General features: G+C 43.1%; 1 long non-coding RNA gene across 1 annotated transcript; it reads left to right on the top strand.

The window, feature by feature from the left end:
• Positions 1 to 1,334: 1,334 nt before the first annotated feature.
• Positions 1,335 to 2,734, top strand: LOC116053511. Its single transcript, XR_004105863.2, has 3 exons — positions 1,335 to 1,861; positions 2,323 to 2,391; positions 2,517 to 2,734. It is a non-coding gene; the product is annotated as an uncharacterized LOC116053511 (long non-coding RNA).
• The last annotated feature ends 17,680 nt before the right edge of the window (positions 2,735 to 20,414 follow it).

Below are 20,414 nucleotides of genomic sequence, written 5' to 3'. Positions count from 1 at the left end.
GTGATTAAAAAGAACCCCGATAGAGTTTGACCTAGCTGATACACTGGTGAGTGCAATGTAAAGCATATTTGGGTGTTTTTTTTTTTATTTTTATGAAAATGTTTTTGTTTGCTTTGTAAGGTATTGATCAACCTCCATTTGTCTACAGCCATTTGAACCTCTGCATGAAAGCAGTCCAATACAGACGAATACAGAGGATATCGGTCCAAGTACCTCTGGATGTCCTGGAACGACGAGAACTTATTACAGGTTTGGTTTTGGGGCTGTTGTTTTAAATAGTCTAGAATATTAAATATTAACACTCTTGAATACTGATAAGAAGACACACTGTATGTTTCATTAATATTGGATTTTGTGTACATATTCTTTTTGCAGGAACTACACAGACCTGTATGCGCCTATCGTCATTGATGACGATGATGACGATGACGAAGATGAAGTTCTGACTGTCAAAGAAAGAAATGAGGCATCTTCTAAAGAACATATGTGAGTCATGAGTGCATTATTAGAGTATTAACCATCATCCTGTCTCTTTGTAGAATGGACTTGCACAGAGTACGAGTAGTCATTAAACAAATAAACATCACTGTATTAAGAAGGGTGAAACACCAATTTCAGTTACTGTGGCGAGAGAAACTGTTGGTACTAGGTCCAGTAGAGAGATGTCTTTTTGTAAGGAACTCCATTTTAATGTATAAATATATCCTATTGTTTTATTAACTGCCTAGAGAGTGTCCTAAGGAGTCAAAATCAAGTGTTAGGAGTAAAATTTATGAATATTGAATGGAAGGAATGCTTGATCCCATTTGTGTTTAGCTAATAAGCTACAAAATTATGCTTGGAGCATCTTTTTTTTTTTTTTTTTTTTAAAAGGCATACAAGTGCACCTGAAATAATTGCAAATTTGGCGCTTCCCATTGACCACAAAAAAGTCAGCAGATTCAACGTGTCCAGATCTAATGTATGGGATGGTGCTGTCAGAGGTTTTCAGCGTTGCACGTACTCCGAGGAGAATGACATGTTTGTTAAGTTTACCGATGATGCCGGCTCCCCTGAAGAAGGCCTAGATACTGGCGGACCGAGGCAGGAATTCCTCACGCTTCTAATGAATGATCTGAAGCATCGCACTATCTTTGATGGACCTCCAGAAAGCCGTTACCTGGTGTACAACTCTACAGGTGTCTTTTTATTTCATGGCAGTTTATGTATTTTTTAACAAGTGTTAATATATTTTGATTAAAGTATTATTTTTGTTGTACATTAAGTGACACGACCCCTTTAGTCTTGTTAAACTTTCAGGCCATACATACAATCTTTAAAAAAAAAAGAAAGATCATTGCTGTGTCTATTGTACACGGGGGACCAGCACCACATTTCCTGTCAAAGGACCTCGTTAACCACATTGTAGGGAATCCCAGTTTCGGTGCCACTGTGGAAGATATTACAGATGAGGAGATAGGGAGAGTTCTGCATCAGGTATGAAGTGACCTCTATTCAAGTAGTGGGTTTACTATGAGAGCACATTATTTAATTCAGAGTAAGGTCATAGTGAAAAGAACAGACCAGAAGTTTCAGATCTCCACTTCTATCAGTAAGACAAAATTTAAGTAAAAAATAATTTGATCCCTGTTTTGTTTGAGTGGTTTACCATTTGACTGACCATTGCAAGATTCTTGCCCTATCAGGGATGGGTTTTGCTAAGTCTTACAAAGTCTTTTTAACAGGTCCAGGAAGCAGAATCTGTGGAATCTCTGCAAAATGTACTTTTGCAAAACAGCTCCATGTTCCAGACTGCTGGATGCTTCCTACATGTGAAGACTTCTGAGGACAAGCAAACACTTGTGGAGGAATACCTCAGATGGTATATTCTACACAGAAACCAGTGTTATTCAAAGGTAATAGTTCTAAAGACTCATTCTCTGCCTCCATTCATAAAACATATTTCAATCTCATGTTTAACAACCACATACTTTCCAGTCCCATGATTTATCACTTGAATGCTTTAAAAGTGGCTACAGATAACACTGTGTGACATTCACAAATGGTAAAATGGGTTTAGTGAAAAGTTTGAGTGTTCAGTTTGAGTTTTTAGTCCCTGGAAGACTGGTAACTTAGACTCTGGTATAGTTACCATGGTAACTGAAACCATCTGTTATATGATCATTGTTCCTAATAGATTCAAAGAAGGACTTGCAAGTCTACACTTTTTGACCACACTCCAGCAGCACCCGTGTGTGTTGGCCCTACTCTTGTGCCACTCTCAGAAGAACCTGACAGCTGCTGACATGGAAAGCCTGTTTAGACCACACCTCAGTCCAGCAGGAAGTAACAGTCGGCAGAAAGAAGGCAAAGCACTTGGATTTTGGGCTGATTTTCTTCTTGATTGTGAAGGTTTGTTATGGCTTTTTTATATGGTGTTTGTAAAAAGTGAAAACCTTTCATTTTCAAACTGTGTCAACTTAATTTACTTGTTAGATGATAAAGACACTAAAACAATGTTGACTTTTCCCTTTCAGAAAAAGCAACTGCTGTGTCCCTAGAGGATGTACTGATGTTCGCTACAGGGCTCGCATCCTTTCCACCTGCTGGAATAACACCACTACCATGCATTGAGGTCTTAACAAATTCACCATTCCCTATGTCAAACACCTGTGCAAATACGCTAAAGCTCCCTCTCCTTGAGACCTACAGTGTCTTTAAGACAAACATGGAGTTTGGCTTACAGAATTCTCCAGGCTTTGGGTGCATTTAACACACAGTGTTAAATGCACCCAAACACAGTCTGGATTTTTGTCCAGTCTTTAAACATGCAGTTTATAAAGCATGAAAGAGTGCATGCTCAGTTCGGTTCAAAGTATTTTAATGATTATTATTGCTTTTCATTACTTGGTTGAGTGAAAAGAACACAGAACCCTCACAGAACAGATGTTAAGTACAGGTCACATTACCAGTAACAGTAAAATTGTATTCAGCTAAAATATATGTAGTTTCACATTTGAAATAGTGTATAACCACCTTTAATAAATTAAGAAAATTGTTCATGGTTCTTTGGTTGTTCAGACCTACAATTAACACAGTTAACTTGATTGTGAATCAGAAAATAAACAAATATATAGTTTGGGATATTTGAGTTTAATGTATGTATCCACTCTGGTATGACACTGCATATACTGAACTGCACTTGCCAAACCTGATAAGCGACGAAGCCACATTTGAGAATGCTTTTTCCTTTAACATCTGGCCTTTAGGAGTGGGCTGCAGTAGACCCTATTTATAGGCCAGCTATTTCTTTCAAGGTGACATAGTTCTGAGGCTGACTCCCAATCATGTGGCTGCTGTAATCCATTTTGCTCAACAGTCTGTTGAAGATAATCCTGGATGTCTGGATCACTGCATGAATGAAGAGTTTGCCTTGACTCGGGAAATGTATCCAGTTCCCTGTCTTGAACGGCCAATCCACAGTCCCTTGAACCAAACCTGCATAGTGACAATAATTCATCATAAAGGGAAAACATGACCCTAAATCCAAATATATTTCCAATAATGTGTGATGCAATTTATGCTTTAATACACATATTTTTGTAAGAATGTATATAGTCAATTCATTGTCAGTTGATATGGAGTGACCTGTGAGGCAAGAGATAGAGTTCGTCTGGAGGGTCTAATCCTGTGCTTATTCCAGAGGTCCGTGCACTCATCCAGGTCTTTTTGCAGAACATCACTGAAGCAGAATCTCAGTAAGTCCTGATGTTCATGGCAGCCATTAAAGTGTCCAGAGTCTCTCAGGTCTCCAAATAGGTCCATCCAAAATTGAGCCCTAGGAATACAATTCAAAGTTAGGCTACTTATTTTACACAAGAGGAAAATATTATAACTATTGAATAACTACAAGTAGGCTACTACAAAAAGCATTAATGTTGCTGCTGCCAATATCAGCAAAATAAATCTGACTGTGTGAATGCATAGGTGGAAAGGCACTGCATGGCCCCTCAATAATGCATGAGTGGATATGACTGCAACAGGAGGCAGCACCTGTCAATTCTAGTCTACATGAGATCTCACAGAAACATAAGGAGAATGCGCGCTCTCGAACAGAAAATAACACATAACACGAAGATATTTACGTGATTATGGCATCTACTTGTTTATATTTATGTGGGACAGATTACAGCCCACCCAGTCTGTTTTACCTGCCGAAAGACTTTTATTTGACTGAAATGACTTTTTGGCAGATTAACACTTTTTGCTGTAACAAAATTACACTTATATGCGGCCGGAACCGTAACAGTGGATAATTTACCTTCCTTTTCTCAAAATGGACCACCACGCCTCGATACGTTGATTCCCAACCGATGATCCATAATTGTGGCTTAAGGAGCCTGCATAGTAGTCTGTATGCTCGTGTCTGAGGGTACACTGTATTGCAGCCATGGTGCCATTTTCGGTTCCATGGTCTGTCCTCAGTCTCATTGGGACCACACCAACACTCTTGACACAATTTATATAAATGTGGGCGATGACCGATGGGTTGTTGTTGGTAGCCCCACAAACAAGCCACATGATCCTTCTTGAAAACCCGTCTATACATCCTGACAGGGCCAAGCCAAAGGGTTTCAGCTTATCGTATCCATCTACATGCCAGATGTAGTTTGGACCCATGGAGTGATACGTACACCTCACAAACCTCCGGCGTGTTCTCGCATCTGTTCCTTGTGGATTTAGTCGCTTCAGCAATCTCATCACTGTGTGTCGTTTAACACGTAGCTTGTGTTTTTGCTGAAGTACTTGCCACATAGTCCGATAGCCGAATAGTTGCCCTGGTCCACGCAGCTCTGTAAGGATGGCACGTCTCACCTCATCCAGTTGTGAATAGTTTTTCCTTCTGTACAACCCTGCTTCTCTCAAACGTGACTTCAAAGTGCGTATACTTATCCTGATGTTGTGATTGGTTGACAACATATCAACTATCACGTCGTATGTATGCCCTGCATCAAAATAATTCTTAATAATAATGAAAGCATCTTCGGGAGTACTCATGTTTTCAAAATAGGCGCTTTTCCGTGTTTTTCACCTCTCTTTCCTGTTAAAAGACAGACAGTCCGTCTGTCCAATCAGGAGGGTCCGTCCTCTGCTAGATAGGCCCTACCCTTTCCGGTAGAAGTTAATGTCATTGTTTTATGATTTGCCGTCGTGTTTTCCTATTTGCCGTCGTGTTTTCCTATTTGCCGTCGTGTTTTCATATCTGCCGTCGTGTTTTCATATCTGCCGTCGTGTTTTCATATTTGCTGTCGTGTTTTATGCTTTGCCGTTGTGTTTTCCTATTTGCTGTCGTGATTTGCCCTTCAGGGCCACCGTACTCTCCCTCCCTCCCTCCCTCCCCGTGGGGAAAATTGTTAAAATTGTCCCGTTGTTGGTCTCTCTGTACCCGACCCTCGTTGACCTAGGTTCCTATGCGGAAAAGGGAACAGCGAAAAGACCCTGCCCTAAAGCAAGAGGGTAAGCTTCGCTTCAGAACTCGACCCTCCTATGGCGCCATTTTGAGGCTACCAAACAATCACCCGACGTTAGCATTCCATTGACTGCCATAGTCATAGCGAATAACTTTACATCTGAAGCGTTTAAAGACTTTTCTTGTCCATTGTTTATTTCTAAAGAAACACGACAATGTATAAAAGGCTCCATTACCTTGTATCTCACGTTATGGCTCTGTAGCAGACGTTTTTATAAAATACGCTAACGATTGTGTCATAACCACACGACTTACTGTCGCATAGTAGAGGAATTACCGTATAGTACAGGAGAACCTCGCAGGCAGTTTCGACTTACATTAGCTGTTTAAGTTAATTACTAATGTTAACTAGCATTTTAGTTAGCAATAGCCTGTGCCTATGTTATCTCCTTACATATACCTACGCTCTCCGTCTCTGCAAGATTGGGAATGATTGAGATTTCTCTTGGCACAGCTACCAGAAGACTTTCGGACAGGTTGCTCACATCACATACGACGTACATTACGTCGTCTCTCTCAGTTGGAGGCTGCGCAGTAACGCTCAGCGCTCACCGGAAAAGTGCTTCTAATATCCTTCACTGGTCTCCGTCCAGAGCAACGGGATCTATTGGTCCATTGTGTACTGTCTATGCCCTGAAGTAGGAGTTGAAAGAGTTACAGGAACTGTGGCCAGAGGAACTTAAAAATCCCCAAATTAGTCCAGTCAGAACACGAGAAAAAAAGGGTTCAGGAACGTTATGTTCTAGGAACTGCAAAAATCCCTCCAGTCGGAAAGTGGCTAATATGTAGCTAAGTACTCAAGTACTGTACACATTTGAGGTACTTGTACTTTACTTAAGACTTTTTTTATATATGCCACTTTTTACTTGTACTCTGCTACATTTCAGAGAGAAATACATAATCTGACAGTTTTAGTTTACTAGTTACTTTACACATTAAGATTTATGCAGACAAAACACATATAGGTCTAGTTTAAAAAATACAATGTTTTATAATAAATTAAACTACCCAACAATATTTTGGCCTACAAGTCCAGCTGAAATGTTTAGCCTATTAAACACTTAGTTGATTGACATAACGGTTTGGTTTGTTTAAAAAATGTGAGGATTTTTTGACATTCAGTACTTTCACTTTTAATACTTCAAGTACATTTTCCTGATGATACTTGCATAGTTTTACTTAAGTAACATTTCCAATGCAGGACAGTATGGTATTAGTACTTTTACTGAAGTAAAAGATCTGTATACTTCTTCCACCACTGGTAATGATGTTGTGATTTTGCCTCAGTAAAACCGGGTGTTCTGCACTGATGCAGATGCTGTAGCCTACCTTTTGATTAATAAAGCTAAATGCCATTACCAGCTTGCTGTTGAACTGTGAATCCAGGGAATTCTGCTGCTTTGTTGTTTATAGTTACATTTCCATTGTAATTGTTTTGGTGCTGTGGTGGCAGAGGATAATAGCTGGTATTCTTTCCACTTACACCTCTGTTGATGTTAGTTTTGGTTGTAGTGCCTTCTAAGCACTGGGCCTTATGCTTGTTAGGGGTCCAAGCCTGAGGGGGCATGGGAACTGCGTATGCAAGGCAACGCGGTTCACATCTCCAGCGGAGCTGTGGAACCCTATTGTTTTTCTACTGATTATTTTTCTTCTCCGCCTAAAACTCCGACTACAGCCTAAACCGTACATGGTGGGGGGTTGGCATTTTCAGGACTGGTCCGAAACTCCGCAAGGACCTCAGGCGCCACAATTGACCCACTTCCACCACCAGGTGGCGCCATAGCAGAAAAAAAACGCGTTTGGCCCTATAACTCCCACACCGTACACCGGACATTCAAAAACCATAAATCTACGCGTTCCCTGGATGGAACTGAATCACATATATAGGCCACGCCCATTTCCGCTTAAACTTTTATGCGTGAAAAATCGCGAATTATTAGTTAATTATAGAATTAAAACCTACATTTTGATCTCCTCCTAGACCGATTACAACCGATTTGCACGAAATTTGGCAGGCAGCATCTCCAGATGGGCCTGACAAAAAGTTAATGAAAATAATTTTGATAAGATAAAAGTTGCGCATATTACGCACAAAGAAATTTGTGTAGCTAACTATGAAAACACCAACTTTACCATATCTCGGCCAAAATAAATGCTATCAACGCCAAACTTTAGATTCTTGTTTGCCATGACCCTCTGAAGGTCCGCCACGCGTTTTACAAAAATTGGTCACTAGGGGGCGCTACAACTGCAAAAAGTTTATATCTCATGAACCGCTCATCCGATTTTTACAAAATTTGATGAGTACCATCTAGGGCCACTCCTGAGGCCAACCCTAGAGTGGGGTACTGAGGGGTCAAAGTGGGCGTGGCCTATGGGACCCAAGTCTAAATTTACTACTTACACTAATGTGAACAACTTTAAATTTACAGGGTAGATGGACAATGGGTCATGGACCACACCTACCAAAAATTACACGTGGACCACTAGGTGGCGCTATAATGTTTTTTTGCCTTTAACTTAGAAAACCTTACATCCACGTGTTCCTTGAATCAAGCTGAATCACAGGATATAGGCCACGCCCATTTCTGCTTAAAATATTTTGCGCAATATTGCGCAATACCAACTTTTTTGAACTCGTCCTAGGCTGTGCGACGGATCAGCACGAAACCTGGTACGTAGCATCTCCAGATGGACCTGACCAAAAGTTACTCAAAGAATTTTGCTACGTTAAAGTATGCGCATTTGACGACCAAACTAATTTTCCTAGCTAGCTACCACACACATATCATATAATTTCTCGGCCAAATTAAATGTTATCAGCAAATAACTTGAGATCATTGTTCAACATCCCACTGCGATGCTCTGTACCAAATTTGGCCAATATTGGCCTTAGGGGGCGCTATAAGCAACGTTTATTTGTTTTGGCCAATAACTCAATGCATTTAAATGGGAACATTGCAATTGCAATATCTCTGCCACAGTAAATGCAATCAACACCGCTTGGAGGCTCTCTACCAAATTTGATGAAGATCGGCCATTAGGGGGCGTTATAATGAACGTAGACGAGTTTTGGCTGAAATGCAAAGAATGTTTGACTACCCTTTTTTTTTTTTTTTTAGGGGGCGCTATAATCAACGTAGACGAGTTTTGGCCCTTTTACTCAATCTATGTTAATGGCATATTTGCAATGGAAATGTACCACAGACCTTGCAGCTCACACTTCTCAATATTTACTGATGTTTGCCTCCTACCGTTAGGTTTTGGTTTTTACTTTTGCGTGCTCCCCTGTTTTTTTTTACAATAAACAAACTTCTTAACCCACCTGACAAAGTTTCTACAACCTTCACAGTGGACAAATTCAACTCTTTTCTCTCACTTTTTCAATCCAAAATCAACACCATTCATAGGTGCCGATACCGTACAATTAAAAATTGCAGTTGGTGCTAAGTGGAGCATCTATCATAGTGTGATTGGTTATGTTGGTGTCATTGATTCTTAATTTCCCACGAAGCACCCACGGAGGAAAACAAATCGGCGCCTATGACACCATTTACAACAACTTGACCACCTCTCCTGCTCCTTCAACCACCACACCTGCCTCTCCCCTACATCCTCTCATTTCTCTCTGCTCTCTCCTGTGGTCAGGGGGATTAAGAAGTTTGTTTATTATAGAGAATTGTTAAAGGTAGTCTGTATATGCATGGAGGTGAACTGTTGACTGCTACGTTTGCAACGGCGACGTACCGCAGACTCACGGCTCTCGATATTTACCAACGTTTGCCTCCCCGCCGCCCGGCTTCGGGTTCCGCTTTCGCACGCTCCCCGAGTCGTCGGGGGCAACTGGCGTGGGTGGCTTGGGCCCCGACATAACTGCTTGCAGTTCTAGTTTGTATTTGTGTTTTGTTTGTAATGTTCAATTTATCATTTTACCTATGTGGTGTGGTGGTAATTGTTGGGTGTGTGTGTGTGTATGTGTGTGTGTTCTTGTGTGTGTGTGTGTGTGTCAGTTCACCTTATTTGCATGTGGATCATGTATGGCACTAAATACATTTTTCCAGTAAAGCACAATGATTAAGGGGGGGGGCTCACACAAAGAGCAGTCTAGGGGCCCCTGACCACCTTAATCTGCCCCTGACCACGGTGTCTGTCCCCCAACTCAGATCGTTTAAATCAAAGGTAAACAAAAAAGGAGCTATACTTAAAGGGGTGGTTCAGAATTTTGGACATAGGACCTCATTTCCAGTTAGCCAGTGTGTTATTTATCAGTGGAGACCGTTTTCAACACGTTTCATCCAGTCCTTCCAGTTGCAGAGTTCGCTGGTGCTAGGCTAGCGCAAGTCAACAGTATCTGCTAGCCTGCCATTAAAAACAGTCTTAACCACTCCACAGTACACCCAAGGCAAATATATTATAATGCTAGACTATCAATGTAAATGTCTGTGTTGATATAATAATGTTAGAAATAAAACTACCCTTGCATCTCAATGATCACATTACATTTTGAGGGACTAGTTTCTCAGCAGCGGTGGAATTTTACTTTACTGCGCCGAAAAGTAAACAGAGAAGTGCACTACAGTCGGGACACCTAGTAGTAGCCTAGCTAGTATATTGGTATTGAAGCATTGGATTGGAAACTAAGGACTAGGCAACATGTTGATTCAGTGTGCATTTAGAAATTGTAAAAATAAACCAAACAGATGGGCACCACAAAGTATCCACAAATTTCCATTGGGAGATCCAGAAAGGAACCAACTTGAACCAAATCTGGCTTGGACATCAAGGCGGAGACTCTACTCAAGTGGCGAATGTGTAGTGATCATTTTAGACCAGACGACTTTGAAAAACCCCGCAATCTAAAGGACCACAAGTCAGTGACAACGAGTGCGGTTCCATCCGTCTTTCCAGATGCACCAACAGCTACTGATGAACAGGTAATAACTTTTGGTAGGCTACTCTAGCTAATAAAGCTAGCCCCTTTCATAATGTTAGCCTAGCTGCTACTGATAGATTGAGACTGACAACGTTAGTGGAGATGACGTTACAGTTCAATGCATTGTGGAGAGTGACGTTAGCTAACAGTATAGCTACACTCCAGGTAGATACCTGGCTGGGCTAACCGCTAACTTTAGGTCATTGTTGACAGAAAAGTCATGTAAGCTATGACAGTTTACATGCAAATTGCAGTGGCAGGTAAAAAACTTGTGTGATTGTCATGGAAAATGGCTTTCTCAGTAGCCTAGGTAATATCACTCTGCCGCTGCTGTAGCCTATGTTACCAACTACAGGGAACAAAGTATAACTATTGCAATGCGATGCAAGGGTAGTTTTATTCCTAACATTATTCTATCAACACAGACATTTACATCGATAGTCTGATGTTACAATTTTTTTGCCTCGGGTGTACTGTGGAGTGGTTAAGACTATTTTTAGTGGCAGGCTAGCAGATACTGTTGACTTGCGCTAGCCTAGCACCAGCGAACTCTGCAACTGGAAGGACTGGAAAAGTGTTGAAAACAGTCTCCACTGATAAATAACACACTGGCTAACTTGGAAATGAGGTCTTATGTCCAAAATTCTGAATCACCCCTTTAAGAACATAATTAGGGCCCGAGTGCCGACAGCGGCGAAGGCACTATTGGAACTGAAGGAATTATTATTATTAGGGCCCGAGTGCCGACAGCAGTGAAGGCCCTATTGGAACTAAAGGAATTATTAGGGCCTGAGCGCCGACAGCGGCGAAGGCCCTATTGAAACTGAAGGAATTATTATTAGGTCGCATTTTTGAGGAGCTTAGCATGCTGGAAAACTCACCAAAATTTGCAGACATGTCATACCTATTTGAAAATACAAAGTTATGTAGCAAATAGGCTCAGGCGTTGCTAGGGGGCTCCATAGCGCCACCTAACGTGCACCTTAAATTGGACAAAAGTAATAAGTAAAGCAGCAAACAGCGATGGACGGGCCCTCGCTCCTCTGCGCGCGTCAGGGTTACCGGCGGTCGCCGCTCCTTGCAACCGTGCATTTGCACGGCACTCAGAAAACGCAAATCGTCACAAATGAAAAGGGAACTCCCTGCTGCGTTCAATGATACCTCACACAAGACTCTAACTTAGATGGGTCAGCATTTATGAAAGGGGGCGTGGCTTAAACATAGGGGGCGGGCCAAACCATCACCAATGAAGAAGCAACTCTCTGCTGAGTTCATTGATACCTCACACAATGGTCAACATTAAATCGTTCAAATGTTATGAAAGGGGGCGTGGCTTAAGCATAGGGGCCGGGCCAAACCATCACCAATGAAGAAGGAACTCTGCTGATTTCATTGATACCTCACACAATGGTCAACCTTAAATCGTTAAAATGTTATGAAAGGGGGCGTGGCTTAAGCATAGGGGGTGGGCTAAACCATCACCAATGAAGAAGCAACTCTCTGCTGAGTTCAATGACACCTCACACAAGACTCTACCTTAAACGGTTATGGAGGGGGGCGTGGCCTGAGTAAGTGGGCGTGGTTATATTATAGGGGTCAGTATCACATGTAGACCACACATTCTAAGTTTCATGTAAATCGGATGATGTTTGTCATATAAGGCGCATTTCCTGTTGCCAGGGGGGGGGGCGCTAAGACCAAAAGTCAATTTTGGCCTGTAGGTGTCCTTAGGCCTGGACCCTTGTCAATCGTGAGAGCAGATACGACAACGTACACTGAAGTTACAACAACTTCTTTGTTCATCGCTAAACACTCAAAATGGCCGCCACGCCACGCCCACACCGTCTGACGAAAAGTTTTTCTTTTAATAACTTCATCTTTAAGGTGTTGGGATGATACAGACCAAGTTTGAAGTACATCGGATGAAATCTCTAGGAGGAGTTTGTTTAAGTATAGCACCTTGACTTTTAGGCCTACTTCCTGTTGCCACTAGGGGGCGCTATGACTTTAAGTAAATATCAGCATTTATTTGTCCTCAGGGTTGGACACAAGACCCTACCTTAAACGGTTCAAATGTTATGAAAGGGGGCGTGGCTTAAGCATAGGGGGCGGGCCAAACGATCACCAATGAAGAAGGAACTCTGCTGAGTTCAATGACACCTCACACAAGACTCTACCTTAGATGGATCAGCATTCATGAAAGGGGGCGTGGCTTGAACATAGGGGGCGGGCCAAACCATCACCAATGAAGAAGTAACTCTCTGCTGAGTTCATTGATATCTCACACAATGGTCAACCTTAAATCGTTCAAATGTTATGAAAGGGGACGTGGCCTGAGTAAGTGGGCGTGGTTATATTATAGGGGCCGGCTCATTATCACATGTAGACCACACATTCTAAGTTTCATGTAAATCGGATGATGTTTGTCATATAAGGCGCATTTCCTGTTGCCAGGGGGGGGGCGCTAAGACCAAAAGTCAATTTTGGCCTGTAGGTGTCCTTAGGCCTGGACCCTTGTCAATCGTGATGTAGGTGAAATCTCTAGGAGGAGTTCGTTAAAGTACGACATGTGGATTTGATTTCAAGTGCATTTGATTTCTGAAGGAACTGACTACTGGACTGCTAGATATTAAGTTAAGTACAGACTTTATTTGGGTTTTTGCTGCTTCTTGTACTTTTCTACTTTCTACTGCTGCTGTGTGTTCTTTGCTTGACTGGTTGTGTTGTTAGGCATAATTTAGAGGATTTTCTTAAAGTGAAACTAGTTAGTGTAAAGTGTGAATTTGGGGAGTGGAGGTTAACGACTCTCAGGTGCTTTTGACTGATTAGCCAGGGTGTGGCCTCCCCACCTGTAGCCAACACCAATCCCCTCCTTGGATTTAATGTTGGCAATTGCGTGAAGCGGCAGCCTCAGCGGCAGCCTCATCGGCAGCCCCATCGGACGAAAACTCAGAGGACAAAGACAAAGGAGTCTACGCAGGGGTCTTCGTGGGAGGCTAAGTGGGCTTAACCTTATCTTTATCTCACTTAACTGCTCGGTGTCTTCATCTGGAAATGTGCTGCTTCTCCATTCCTGTCCGTGTTTCCTCTCGGAGATACTACAAACCAGGCATTAGCTCGCAACATTTCCGCAACCCCACCTCTCTTACCTATCCCACCCGTTCCACACACATTCAACACCTTGTTGCAGGTGGCCTGTGGAACTGCCAGTCTGCCACTCGCAAGACTGAGTTCATCTCTGGCTTTGCCAGCCTGAAATCCCTTGACTTCCTTGCTCTCACTGAGACCTGGATTACACCGACCAACACATCCACCCCTGCTGCCCTTTCTTCTGCCTACTCTTTCACCCACACACCAAGACCCACTGGTAGAGGTGGGGGGACAGGCCTACTCATTAACCCCAAGTGGAAATTTTCTCTCTACCCATTGCCACAGTTCACTCCACAATCTTTTGAACTTCATGCTGTCACCATAACCCATCCGGTACAACTAGTCATCATTGTTATCTACCGCCCACCAGGTGCTCTGGGAGAGTTTTTGGAGGAGCTGGATGTCCTTCTTTCAAACATCCCTGAAACTGGCCCTCCGCTGGTACTTCTGGGCGACTTCAACATCCAGACAGAGAAGTTAGCTGCCTTTTCTCTCCTTCTCTCTTCTTTCGCCCTCTCACTCTCTCCTTCACCACCCACTCACAAAGCTGGCAACCACTTAGATCTCATATTAACCAGAAACTGCTCTACAGCCAACCTCACTGTTACTCCACTCCATACCTCAGACCATTTCTTCATCTCTTACTCTCTCCCGCTCTCCCAAGCTCACAACCATATCTCAAGAGACACCATACCTGTCCACCGTAATATTCGTTCACTCTCTCCTTCTTCTCTGGCGGCATGTACTTTTTCAACCCTCCCTACATCCGACTCTTTCTTACTCATGTCTCCCAATGATGCCACAGACACTCTCTTCTCTACTCTATCTCTCTCTGCCCTCTTACTTCACGACAGGCTCGCAAATCCTCCCCAGCTCCGTGGTTATCTGACTCAGTACGTGCTGAAAGATCAACTATACGTGCAGCGGAAAGGAAATGGCAGAAATCTAAACACCCAGATGATCTGCTTACCTATCAGTCTCTTCTTTCCTCCTTCGCTGCCTCTATTTCTGCAGCCAAAAGCTCTTTTTATCAAACCAAAATTGAATCCTCTTTCTCGAACCCCAAAAAACTTTTTTCCATCTTCTCTAACCTCCTAGATTCCCCCAGTCCACCTCCTCCCTCCTCCCTCCTACCAACCCACTTTGTCAACTACTTTGTAAAAAAGATAGATGACATACACTCTTCATTCTCAACCACACCTCCTGAAATCACCTTACCATCCATCACTTCCAGTACTCTTTCCTCTTTCACCCCTTTATCTCCAAACCAAATTCTTACTTTGTTTACCTCTGCCCGCCCAACCACCTGCCCCCTGGATCCTATCCCTTCTCACCTTCTCCAGTCCATTGCTCCGGACCTCCTTCCTTTCCTCACACATCTCATCAACATCTCCTTGTCAACTGGCTGTTTCCCCGATGCTCTCAAAGAGGCAAGAGTGACCCCACTGCTCAAAAAACCAACACTCGACTCCTCTGATGTAAATAACTATAGACCCGTCTCCCTTCTTCCATTTCTATCTAAAACTCTTGAGCGTGCCATTTATAATCAACTCTCTACCTATCTCCACCAGAACAACCTTCTTGATCCCCACCAGTCTGGCTTCAAGGCTGGCCACTCAACAGAAACTGCCCTCCTTGCTGTCACTGAGCAGCTTCACATCGCTAGAACAACCTCTCTCTCTTCCATTATCATCCTTCTGGATCTTTCTGCTGCCTTTGACACAGTGAACCACCATATCCTCATTTCGACACTCCGAAATCTGGGTGTCTCAGGCTCTGCGCTCTCATTACTCACATCTTACCTGGCAGACCGAACCTACCGGGTAACCTGGAGAGGGTCTAGCTCAGAACCTTGCCCACTTAAAACTGGGGTTCCTCAAGGATCCGTACTGGGTCCCCTCCTCTTCTCTCTGTACACCAACTCTCTCGGGTCTGTCATTCAGTCGCACGGCTTTTCTTATCACAGCTACGCAGATGACACCCAACTAATTCTCTCCTTTCCTGAGTCTGAAACTCAGGTAGCAGCACGTATCTCGGCCTGTCTGACTGACATCTCTTCTTGGATGTCCACACACCATCTGAAACTCAACCTCGACAAGACTGAGCTCCTTTTCCTTCCAGGGAAGGGCTCTCCTACCCAAGACCTGACAATAACAATTGACAACTCTATAGTAGTCCCCACCAAGACTGCTAGAAACCTGGGTGTAACACTTGACGACCAACTCTCCTTCACTGCTAAACTTGCTGCAACCACCCGATCGTGTAGATACATGCTGCATAACATCAGAAGGATACGTCCCCTTCTAACGCAGAAGGCGGCTCAGGTTCTGGTTCAGGCTCTAGTCATCTCACGTCTAGACTACTGCAACTCCCTCCTGATTGGCCTGCCTGCATGTGCCATCCAACCCCTGCAGCTCATTCAGAATGCAGCGGCTCGACTTGTCTTCAACCTCCCCAAGTTCTCTCACACTACACCTCTCCTCCGCTCTCTTCACTGGCTACCAATTGCAGCCCGCATCCGCTTCAAGACACTAGTACTTACGTACAGGGCCACAAACGGATCAGCACCCGCTTACATCCAGAACATGGTCAAACCATGTACCCCAACCCTCCCACTTCGTTCTGCATCAGCCAAACTGCTGGCTGCTCCCTCACAGCGAGGGAGAACTAATCACTCAACGAAATCCCGACTGTTCACTGTCCTGGCTCCCAAATGGTGGAACGAGCTCCCCATCGATATCAGGATGGCCGAAAGCCTACACATCTTCCGCCGAAGGCTAAAAACGCATCTCTCCCGACTACACCTCGGATAAAAAAAAATAAAAATAAAAATAAAAATAAAAACAAATTCTTGAACTTGCACTTTCGAACCTGCACTTTCATATGTCTCTTTGTAGCTTTGCCTATTTAAAGCTACTGTATTTGCACTTACTACTTGTGGTCTGGAGTTTGAACCTTCACAGTTGAAAGCACTTAATTGTAAGTCGCTTTGGATAAAAGCGTCAGCTAAATGACATGCGCTAGCGAGCCATTTTTGCGCGCTTATTCCCGAAAACCTTAAAATACATAAATTTTCACCAGACTTGATGCGACCGCCAAATTTGGTGAGTTTTTGAATATGTTAAGCCCCTCAAAAAGCCAATTCATTTGCCGGGAAAAAGAATAATAATAATAATAATAATAATAATTCCTTCAGTTTCAATAGGGCCTTCGCCGCTGTCGGCGCTCGGGCCCTAATAATAATTAAAGCTGCAAGCAGCGATGGACGGGCCCTCGCTCCTCTGCGCGCGTCGGGGTCACCGGCGGTCGTCGCCCACAACATCACCAGTGAAGAAGGAACTCTCTGCTGAGTTCATTGATACCTCACACAATGGTCAACCTTAAATCGTTCAAATGTTATGAAACGGGGCGTGGCTTAGCCATAGGGGGCGGGCCTAACCATCACCAATGAAGAAGCAAATCTCTGCTGAGTTCAATGACACCTCACACAAGACCCTACCTTAAACGGTTAAAATATTATGAAAGTGGGAGTGGCTTAAGCATAGGGGGCGGGCCACAACATCACCAATGAAGAAGGAACTCTCTGCTGAGTTCAATGACACCTCAGACAAGACTCTACCTTAGATGGATCAGTATTCATGAAAGGGGGCGTGGCTTAAGCATAGGGGGCGGGCCAAACCATCACCAATGAAGAAGGAACTCTCTGCTGAGTTCAATGACACCTCACACAAGACTCTACCTTAAACGGTACAAATGTTATGAAAGGAGGCGTGGCCTGAGTAAGTGGGCGTGGTTATATTATAGGGGCCGGCTCATTATCGGCTCATTATTAAGTTTCATGTAAATCGGATGATGTTTGTCATATAAGGCGCATTTCCTGTTGCCAGCGGGGGGCGCTATGACCAAAACTCAAATATGGGCTGTAGGTGTCCTCAGGCCTGGACCCTTGTCAATTGTGAGAATTTTGGGGCAGATACGACAACGTATACTCAAGTTACAACAATTTATTTGTTCATCGCTCAACACTCAAAATGGCCTCCACGCCACGCCCACACCGTCTGACGAAAAGTTTTTCTTTTAATAACTTTTCATCTTTAAGGTGTTGGGATGATAGAGACCAAGTTTGAAGTACATCGGATGAAATCTCTAGGAGGAGTTCGTTAAAGTATAGCACCTTGACTTTTAGGCCTACTTCCTGTTGCCACTAGGGGGCGCTATGACTTTAAGTAAATATCGGCCTTTATTTGTCCTCAGGGTTGGACTCTTATGAATCCTGGAAAGTTTCGAGCGAATTGGACAATGTACACTCGAGTTACAGCCACTTCCTGTTTTGGTGGCGAAACACACAAAATGGCCGCACCGCCAGGGCCACGCCCTATGACGAAATTTTTTTCTTTTAACAACTTTTCATCTTTAACTTCTTAAGATGGTACAGAACAAATTTGAAGTTGATCGGATGAAATCTCTAGGAGGAGTTCGTTAAAGTACGACATGTGGAAATGGCCAAAATCGCACTAATTTCGAACTTTCAATTCAAAATGGCGGACTTCCTGTTGGGTTTAGGGTATTGCTCCAATGACGTTTTTTGTACATCTTGACATGATACATATGTGTACCAAGTTTCGTGAGTCTACATTAAACGCACTGCAGGGGCTCAATTTCTTTAACTTTGTAGGGGGCGCTAGCGAGCCATTTTTGTGCGCCTATTCCCGAAACCCTTAAAATACGTAAATTTTCACCAGACTTGATGCGACCGCCAAATTTGGTGAGTTTTTGAATATGTTAAGCCCCTCAAAAAGCCAATTCATTTGCCAGGAAAAAGAAAAAGAATAATAATAATAATAATAATAATAATAATAATAATAATAATAATAATAATAATAATAATAACTAGAACTGCAAGCAGTTATGACGGGGCCCAAGCCACCCACGCCAATCGCCCCCGACGCCCCGGGGGAGCGTGCGAAAGCGGAACCCGAAGCCGGGCGGCGGGGAGGCAAACGGCGCTAAACATCGAGAGGCACGAGCCGCGACGTCTGCGGTAGTTTGGGTTACACATTTTGTTACCTAAGATCAAATTTGAGAAGAAATATATTAGCAAACATTTTATTACCTTGCTGCCTAGTCCAACAACTGTCCAGCCATCTTCTGAGGGTTGTGATGCAGCAACCCTGGGGGAGGACCTTTGAGGGACCCTTCGACGGACTTGATTTGGCTTCGACACAAAAACCTGGAGATAGGACGCCATAAACAGAGAATGCACCAAGATTGGGTTATTAAATTTCCCAAGATCACATTTAAGTCAAATCTAATAATTTACAGTATATTACAAAAATACTTTCACTATATAACAAAAATCAACCAACCTCCTCCTGCTGAACGTGCCTCTTCTTGGCAGGAACACCAGACTTGACAGCTGGCCGAGACTTCTGCAAATATAAATATATTTAGTAACAACAAACACTGGGAAATTTATGAAAATACTACAAAAAAAACATTAGCACTGTATTACCTTCCTGCCTGGTCCAACAACTCTCCAGCCAACTGGTGCTGGATCTTGCCTTGGCTCCAAAAACTGGACATAGCAGGCCATGTACAGAGCATTCACCAGGATTGGCATTCCATGGTTGTCGCTGAGATGAGTCTAAATACATGAAGAATCACTTTAGACAACAGTTTCCACAATAAACTTGCATCGGTCTAATTTAACTTGTTAAACCCACTACAGGAAACTGAACATCACACTTATACATATACCATAAATTAGCTGATCAAACCTACCCCATCTTTGCTCCACAGCTTAAGGTTGTTTAACGGGAACCTCTCATCAACAGGGTAGCAGCGAATACCTTAGAAATGAAGAATAGAACAATAATTAGGCATTTATTTAAAATGTCTGCTTAAATGCATATCATCCTGTAAACCTGCACACAAATACACTATTTGACTTCACATACCCAACGGAGCTGCAACACGATGGTACTCCTCACGATAATGCCGTTGTACGTCCAGGTCAATGTTCAAACGCGGCGGGAAGTCGACAACAAAGACCTTAACATATACAATAGAGTTAAGACTTGTACAACACATACAAGAATGGTATTACAGAAATTATAAAAAAAAATCATACAACATAAAAAGAGCTTACCTTAGTACAAATGTTGATAGTACTGTCCAGTAGTTTCCGGAAATCCGCCGCCGCTTCACTGATGGTTTGGTTAGCAGTGAGGTTGTTGCTAGGTGCCAAGAGACAGATAGCATCTGGGATCCGGGGGAGAAGAGCGTTGTCCAACTCGGCCCTCAGGTCTGCAGCAGTGCCCCCAGGCGTAGACATGAAGCCAAACGACAGTGGAATGTCCTGTGACTTTGGCATGGGAACAACCCCGTCGGCTATAGCCCGCAGATGGAATGATGAACTTGTGTTGTTTTCCTGTAACCTTTGACCGTGTCCATTCGTTGACTCGGTGACAAACCCCCGTACCACAACCTAGTAACGAAAAACAATAAGAAAATTAACATTTAATTTACCTTTATAAAGCAGCGATTGAAAAAAAATTAAATAAACATTTTATACCCTGGCAACACACATGTATACATATATGAATACTTACATGGTTCACATGCGCCACCACGTGGCACCAGAATCACTTCAGGAGTGGGAAGCTGAGGAGTGTTCCGCTTTGCGTACTTCAACTTGCCAGCCAAAGACCGACGATAACCTTTTCCTCTAGGCATCTACAGAAATGCAAATACATCAAAAGATTAGATCTATACCACAATAACCGAATTCAAACAGAGACACCAAGGAAACATGCAAAGAGA

The sequence above is a fragment of the Sander lucioperca genome, chromosome 19, assembly GCF_008315115.2.
Source record: "Sander lucioperca isolate FBNREF2018 chromosome 19, SLUC_FBN_1.2, whole genome shotgun sequence".
NCBI lineage: Eukaryota > Metazoa > Chordata > Actinopteri > Perciformes > Percidae > Sander > Sander lucioperca.
This window is presented reverse-complemented; position numbering and strand designations above follow the sequence as displayed.